General features: G+C 44.5%; 1 pseudogene; it reads left to right on the top strand.

The window, feature by feature from the left end:
• The first annotated feature begins 7560 nt into the window (after positions 1 to 7560).
• On the top strand, positions 7561 to 7678 carry LOC126185779 (5S ribosomal RNA; annotated as a pseudogene).
• Positions 7679 to 8820: the final 1142 nt, after the last annotated feature.

Raw genomic sequence — 8820 nt, 5'->3', positions numbered from 1 at the left:
TGATTCCATGCTCTCCTGTCATTCTGATAGTTTCTACCGTTCCTATCCTCAACTCTGTCTGACCTATGAGTCATGTCGCCGTTCACAATGTTGCTCTCATTACCCAGTTCCTGTAACAAGTGCTGAAATGACGCAGAATCGTTCAAGCCTCTGCCTGCTACCACTATATCTCTGCGCAATCTCACTGGCAACTTCGTTATACAGATTCTAATGAGCTCCCCAGTTTCGTATGGCACATCCAAATACCTGTTTCGTCTCAGCATTTCCTGAGAGCACGACACTGGATCTCTTATACCACCTTCATTACAATTTGGCATCATCAATATGCTTTGCTTAACCTGGTCCTGCTTACTTTTCGACCAGAATTCATTTAAAAACTTGTCACAAAATATCTTGTAGCTACTACAGTCTTTAATAACTTCCTGCATTTTCGCTCTAGCCTCATCCCTCAAATGGTTACACACAAACTTCATTTTGAGGAGCGGTCCCCACGATGAAGGTAATGAATCTTGAAACTGAGACAGCCACAGGCATGGATGTTGGTAATTATTAGGATCCGGAAAACAAGTGTACGTTTGTACCGACACGAAGTGCCTCCTACATTCTTCTTCCGCATTTATGTTTTCCGACCTTGGACTATACCCTGTTGGGTTTGCCACCTGCTTTATCCGACACAACCGTTCTTCTAACTCTCTGAGTTCGTCTTCCTCTTTCTGCCAATTTTCATTTTTTGAATTTATCTCACTCTCCCTCTGCAGTCTACCTGGTGGAGTTTCTCCTTCGCTTCTGCACGCTAATTGCAACTGTGCTTGTTCTTCCCTATGTTTCCTATTTGTTTCTAATTGTGCCTCTTTAAACTGTAATAGTGATTGTATCTCCTCCTGGTCGGCATAAACCTCTCGCTGCGTACTGTCAGAGCCTGTTTCGCCTCTTATACTGATCTTTTCTACATCTGCGCTAATCGTATTCATTCTGACCACTACCTCCGCAACTTCATCCCTGTGTTTATTTAGCGCCATTTCCTGCCGTGTGACTTGAGCTTCCAAGCTGTCTAATGCCCCTTGTTTATCTGCAAGTAAGTCCTCCACTATCTCTTTGATTCGCTCATCTGGCCACACGCCCCTATGTTCTGTAATATCGCTCTCTATTGCACTTATTCGTACCTCCAAACTATTGGCTTTTTCTTTCACGGAATCACATACTTGCTTCAACGCACCCAGATTCTTCTCCCCCTCATCTAACCGATTATTAACTGCGGACAGACGCTCATCAATAACTGTGTGTAGCTTCCTCATTGCCTCTTTATTTCCCTTATCCATTGCCTCCAATCTTTCCTTATTATCTCTATTCATTGCTTCCAATCTTTCCTTATTTGCTTCCAATCTTTCCTTAGTCTCCCTATCCATTGCTTCCAATCTTTCCTTATTCTCCATATCTCTCTCCTTAGTCTCCCTATCTCTCTCCTTATTATCTCTATCCATCCTCTGTAAAAACTGCAGTAGCACACTGTCATTTGCTACTTTCGGTGCGCTCACCTCGTTCGCCTGAGAAACCGTAGCTTTGCTAAGGGTAGCTGCACTTTCACTGCATACCTGACCTAGTCCCGGCTCGCCCGCGTCGTCGGGAAAAGCCCCCGATTGTGAACAATGCCCGCCGCTTAAAGGATCACCTTGCAGCGGTCCACTGAACAATTCAGCCCCTTTCGAGTGTTTGCCGTCCCCGCTCATTAACCGATGGTCAACAGCTACTTCCTGCTGCACTGCTACGTTCACCCCAGAATCGCTATTCTCCATGGTGGCTACACTTTTCCACTGTGACCTAGTTACTACGGACATTACGCAAAAAAAATTATACCACGATCTTCCAGCCTAGGACAATATAGCAATTAATTACATAAAAAAAATAAAAGATCCTCACCAATCCAGAAAGAAATTGCAAACAGAAAAAAAATTTACTTCTTAGTGCTATCACCATACATTCCATCAAAAAAGAATCTTAACAGCAAACCCTAACAGCAAAATATCCTGGCAGAATAATCTGGCAAAATATCCTGGCAGGGTCGAAATTATGAGAGGCACCCACATGCCTTGCTCATACTGTGGCAACAAGCAGTCAGGCCTGCAAGATGAGTGGTCTGCCAAGCGAGTGGATTCATTCTTATTTATCGAGTAACATGAACTCTCGTACTCACAATTAAGTTACAAATTATCCTCCTGTATGAATAATACGCAACGGAAACACGCATCTGACTATCAGTAATTTACAGAACTCTGACTGTACACTATGCACTGGAAATACCACATTTTCTTTCCTTTTTTTTATTTAACGGCTTTTGTCTACACGTGGCCACTGCACTGAATATGAATGGCACACACATTATAAATTCGGGACATTATGGCAACATACAATTAAATGGAAAAGTCCACCAATCTTTTTTTTTCACTATCTTATTTATTCCGATAAATTCTATAACCTAAACACACAAATTCTATAACCTACAACAATAACACATGCGAAATTCCGCCCAGTGGGCATGGCTTTACATTGATGAATCTCTATATTATGGTCTCGTAATTATTTAACGCTACAGTGCACTTTCTGGATAGGATGGTGGATCTTTTATTATACCTCACACTTCGACTCTCACAATCATCATCACGAAACTTTCCTCCAGACCGAGCGGTACAGAAGGAACAAGCATAACCCACTAATCTTTTGAAACTACCCTGCTACTCTCCCATGCAAACCACACATACCCAAATTACATGACATACATCACACTGTAATAAGAAATATACAACACTAAATAGTCACAACACTATCACTTTCAGCTTTCCCACTTCAATTAATATTTATCCCAGTTTCACATGACACTGCCCCACTTCGTAGTTCTACTTTCCTACTATGAACTCTGGAGATATATGCACGTCTTCCTGTGCAATGCAAGCCAAGTGGCGTTGCTGGATAGATGGCCGACTCACCTTGCTTCTCTCTCAGAGTTTGAATCTAGCGTCATACGGAATCGTATGACGCAAAGTAATATTAAGAACGTATTCATCACACACGCGAGTCCTCAACTGATACCATGGACGAGTACTTCTCTTTATCTTTTGTCTCATGCACAGTTTGAGACTCACACAGTACTCACCACGTGGAAGTACTCGTCTCTAATTTCAAGTCCTGCACACGCCATTTCTTAAATATTTCAACTTATGGTACACACGCTATTTCTTAAATATTTCAACTTATTGTACACACGCTAGTAATTCAGTTTAACTTAAGCACACGGAAGTATTTCAACTTATTGCTACACGTGGTTTCATTGTGACCGTTGGTCACTTCCGAAGATTACTACAATCCCATTAATATTACCTGTCTGACATTTAATTCTCCCCACAAAAGTTCCTGAAATAGAGAAATTATTATTTCAAACTACTCTTAAATATTCCACATGCATACCATGTCTCCACTCTTTCGTCATTACGGAGCACAACTGAAACAGGTGTTAACAGCACAAGATCCAGCGGCAGAGTGCTGAAATATGGCCGTTCTCTAGGTCCTCTCGCACCTCTGCCAAAGTGGGGGAGCACCTTGCTACCGTATTGGTCAGCCACATTTCAGGCGCTCAACAGAATGAAAAACCTTTTTGAAATCCAATACAATGTTCCTCGAATTAAGTGATCTGTGGTGAATTACCTGGCTTCCGGCTGTGGTACGAGTGCGTCTACAGAGTGGCAAGTTAAGTGTTTATCCTCTTCTGTGTTTTCCACGTAGTATATTTATTAAATTTCGTGCGTGTTTTTCTGCTTAAGAGGGTTAATCTCGCGTTTTTGTAAGTGCAAATTCATTCAATCTTTAGCACAATAGTTGCTCACTAACCAGTCAGCTACGTAGCTCTTTTAACGCATCAGCGTCCATTGGTGACACATCAGGATGGTAACATGTCGCATATTTAAGATTGTCTGCTTTTATAGTTCACTTCTTCAGTTAGTCTTGCTAGGATGGGTAGGATGGATTTGTGCATGCTGTGTGCGGACCCAGGAGGTGGTGGCCGCAGTTTGCGAACAGCTGAACGTGCTGTTCGCTACGGCCAGTCACCTTCAGGATGCTGCCTCAGGTGTAGCGGGGGTGGAGAATCTGGCGTGTCGCATAGGACACCACAGGTGACTTTTTTTGCCCACGGGCTCTGATCCCGAGACACCTCCTAATGCTCACGATGCGGTGGATCTGCCCTCACAGCGGAGGGAGTGGCAGGTGGTAACGCATTCCTGTCGCTCGAGGCCGTGGGCTAATGTGGAGACTGGCCGCCTGGCCTCGCCCATTCACCCTTTGAATGGACAGGTGGCCGCTCCTTCAGCAGGGTAAGAGCAGGCACACGGGGGGAGAGGTTTACTGGTAATTGGGAGCTCCAATGTTAGCCACGTTATGGAGACCCTTAGGCAGAAAGCGTTCAGGGTTGGAAAGAGAGCCAATGTTTACTTGGTATGTCTGCTGGGGGGATTCATCCGACATGTGAAGGCGGCCTTATTGTTAGTAATTCAGCGTGCAGGGTGCAGGCGTCGGCAAGTTGTGGCTCATGTCGGCACCAATGACGCCTGTCGCACGGGTTCATCTACATCTACATCTACATCCATACTCCGCAAGCCACCTGACGGTGTGTGGCGGAGGTTACCTTCAGTACCTCTATCGGTTCTCCCTTCTATTCCAGTCTCGTATTGTTCGTGGAAAGAAGGATTGTCGGTATGCCTCTGTGTAGGCTCTAATCTCTCTGATTTTATCCTCATGGTCTCTTCGTAAGATATACGTAGGAGGGAGCAATATACTGCTTGACTCTTCGGTGAAGGTATGTTCTCGAAACTTTGACAAAAGCCCGTACCGAGCTACTGAGCGCCTCTCCTGCAGAGTCTTCCACTGGAGTTTATCTATCACCTCCGTAACGCTTTCGCGATTACTAAATGATCCTGTAACGAAGCGCGCTGCTCTCCGTTGGATCTTCTCTATGTCTTGTATCAACCCTATCTGGTACGGATCCCACACTGCTGAGCAGTATTCAAGCAGTGGGCGAACAAGCGTACTGTAACCTACTTCCTTTGTTTTCGGATTGCATTTCCTTAGGATTCTTCCAATGAATCTCAGTCTGGCATCTGCTTTACCGACAATCAACATTATATGATCATTCCATTTTAAATCACTCCTAATGCGTACTCCCAGATAATTTATGGTATTAACTGCTTCCAGTTGCTGACCTGCTATTTTGTAGCTAAATGATAAAGGATCTATCTTTCTGTGTATTCGCAGCACATTACACTTGTCTACATTGAGATTCAGTTGCCATTCCCTGCACCATGCGTCAATTCGCTGCAGATCCTCCTGCATTTCAGTACAATTTTCCATTGTTACAACCTCTCGATACACCACAGCATCATCTGCAAAAAGCCTCAGTGAGCTTCCGATGTCATCCACCAGGTCATTTATGTATATTGTGAATAGCAACGGTCCTATGACACTCCCCTGCGGCACACCTGAAATTACTCTTACTTCGGAAGACTTCTCTCCATTGAGAATAACATGCTGCGTTCTGTTATCTAGGAACTCCTCAATCCAATCACACAATTGGTCTGATAGTCCATATGCTCTTACTTTGTTCAATAAACGACTGTGGGGAACTGTATCGAACGCCTTGCGGAAGTCAAGAAACACGGCATCTACCTGTGAACCCGTGTCTATGGCCCTCTGAGTCTCGTGGACGAATAGCGCGAGCTGGGTTTCACATGACCGTCTTTTTCGAAACCCATGCTGATTCCTACAGAGTAGATTTCTAGTCTCCAGAAAAGTCATTATACTCGAACACAATACGTGTTCCAAAATTCTACAACTGATCGACGTTAGAGATATAGGTCTATAGTTCTGCACATCTGTTCGACGTCCCTTCTTGAAAACGGGGATGACCTGTGCCCTTTTCCAATCCTTTGGAACGCTACGCTCTTCTAGAGACCTACGGTACACCGCTGCAAGAAGGGGGGCAAGTTCCTTCGCGTACTCTGTGTAAAATTGAACTGGTATCCCATCAGGTCCAGAGGCCTTTCCTCTTTTGAGCGATTTTAATTGTTTCTCTATCCCTCTGTCGTCTATTTCGATATCTACCATTTTGTCATCTGTGCGACAATCTAGAGAAGGAACTACAGTGCAATCTTCCTCTGTGAAACAACTTTGGAAAAAGACATTTAGTATTTCGGCCTTTAGTCTGTCATCCTCTGTTTCAGTACCATTTTGGTCACAGAGTGTCTGGACATTTTGTTTTGATCCTACCGCTTTGACATAAGACCAAAATTTCTTAGGATTTTCTGCCAAGTCAGTACATAGAACTTTACTTTCGAATTCATTGAACGCCTCTCGCATAGCTCTCTTGACACTACATTTCGCTTCGCGTAATTTTTGTTTGTCTGCAAGGCTTTGGCTATGTTTATGTTTGCTGTGAAGTTCCCTTTGCTTCCGCAGCAGTTTTCTAACTCGGTTGTTGAACCACGGTGGCTCTTTTCCATCTCTTACGATCTTGCTTGGCACATACTCATCTAACGCATATTGTACGATGGTTTTGAACTTTGTCCACTGATCCTCAACACTATCAGTACTTGAGACAAAACTTTTGTGTTGAGCCAACAGGTACTCTGAAATCTGCTTTTTGTCACTTTTTCTAAACAGAAAAATCTTCCTACCCTTTTTAATATTCCTATTTACGGCTGAAATCATCGATGCCGTAACCGCTTTATGATCGCTGATTCCCTGTTCTGCGTTAACTTTTTCAAATAGTTCGGGTCTGTTTGTCACCAGAAGGTCTAATATGTTATCGCCACGAGTCGGTTCTCTGTTTAACTGCTCAAGGTAGTTTTCAGATAAAGCACTTAAAAAAATTTCACTGGATTCTTTGTCCCTGCCACCCGTTATGAACGTCTGAGTCTCCCAGTCTATATCCGGCAAATTAAAATCTCCACCCAGAACTATAACATGGTGGGAAAACCTACTCGAAATATTTTCCAAATTATCCTTCAGGTGCTCAGCCACAACAGCTGCTGAGCCAGGGGGCCTATAGAGACATCCAATTACCATGTCTGAGCCTGCTTTAACCGCGACCTTCACCCAAATCATTTCACATTTCGGATCTCCGTCAATTTCCTTCGATACTATTGCACTTCTTACCGCTATAAACACGCCTCCCCCTTCAATGTTCAGCCTGTCTCTGCGGTATACATTCCAATCTGAGTTTAGGATTTCGTTACTGTTTACGTCTGGTTTCAGCCAACTTTCTGTCCCTAGTTCTGAGCCATCCTCAGTTGATACAGGCAGCTGGTGGGGTGGTGGAGACTGCTGGCCTCGTTTGCAGGGTACAAGCAGAGCTCGCAATTTACAGCATTGTTTGCAGAGTTAATCTGGGTCCTTTGGTCTGCAGCCTAGTGGAGGCTCTCAACCAAAGGCCTCGTCGACTTCGTGACGGTCTTGGTTGCAGGTTTCTAGACCTGCGTTATCGTGTGGAGATTTGTAGGACTCCCCTTGATAGGTCAGGGCAACGGCCTTGCTGCAGTGGATACACCGGTTCCCGTCAGATCACCGAAGTTAAGCGCTGTCGGGCGTGGCCGGCACTTGGATGGGTGACCATCCGGGCCGTCATGCGCTGTTGCAATTTTTCGTGGTGCACTCAGCCTCGTGATGCCAATTGAGGAGCTACTCGACCGAATAGTAGCGGCTCCGGTCAAAGAAAACCATCATAACGACCGGGAGAGCAGTGTGCTGACCACACGCCCCTCCTATCCACATCCTCGGCTGAGGATGACACGGCGGTCGGATGGTCCCGATGGGCCACTTGTGACCTGAAGACGGAGTGCTCCTCCTTCTCCTTGATAGGTCAGGGGTACACTACACAAAGAAAGCTGCTACTCGTGTAGCAGAGTACCTGTGCAGCGCACATGCTGGATTTTTTTAGGCTAGACGGTAGTTTGAGGTGCTCTGATGAACACTCGCCAGTTGATACACAGCAGGGGAAGTCAGAGACCATTCAGAGTAAAGACACTTCGACTGTCAAAAAATCTTATCAGCAAACTGTCAAAATATTCGTAATGAAGTTTCAGAATTTACTGCCCTCCTGGAATGTTCTTGTGGTCAAATTGTTCCTGGGACCAACAACTGACCGAAACCCAAAGTGAAAAGCTCTGAGATATTTAGCAGGCCATGGAGCATATATCGGAAGGACAGATTAGAGGCCATACGGGAGGCAGTTTTCATTGCAGTTGACAAAAATATTGTCTCCATTGAGGTCGAAGTTGAGTGTGACAGTGAAGTCATCTGGTCGCATATAAGAGTTGTAGGTAAAACTAAGTCAGTTGTTAGGTGTTTTTACCCGGCACCCGATTCCGCTGTGGCAGTTCTAGAGCCATTCAAAGAAAGTCCACGTTCAATAGCGCGTAAATACTCAGATCATGCAATACTAGTTGGAGGCGACTTTAACCTGCCAAGTATAGACTGGGAGGTCTATGGATTCATTGTGGGGGGTACAGACAGACAGTGACGCGAAATACTTTTGAACAAATTTCTGAAAACTCTCTTGAGCAGCTACCTCGGCAGCCCACACGCAATGGAAATATCTTAGACCTTGTAGCTACAAATAGGTCAGCATTAGAGCAACGATAATTACGAAAGTTAATAAATCAGTCAAGAAGGCTAAGAGAGTGTTTCTGCTAGATAGAGGTGATAAGCAGTTATTAACATCTTACTTAGACTGTGAATTAGCATCACTTGGTGCCAGTATGACGGATGTAGAGGAATTAT

The sequence above is a fragment of the Schistocerca cancellata genome, chromosome 4, assembly GCF_023864275.1.
Source record: "Schistocerca cancellata isolate TAMUIC-IGC-003103 chromosome 4, iqSchCanc2.1, whole genome shotgun sequence".
Lineage (NCBI taxonomy): Eukaryota > Metazoa > Arthropoda > Insecta > Orthoptera > Acrididae > Schistocerca > Schistocerca cancellata.
This window is presented reverse-complemented; position numbering and strand designations above follow the sequence as displayed.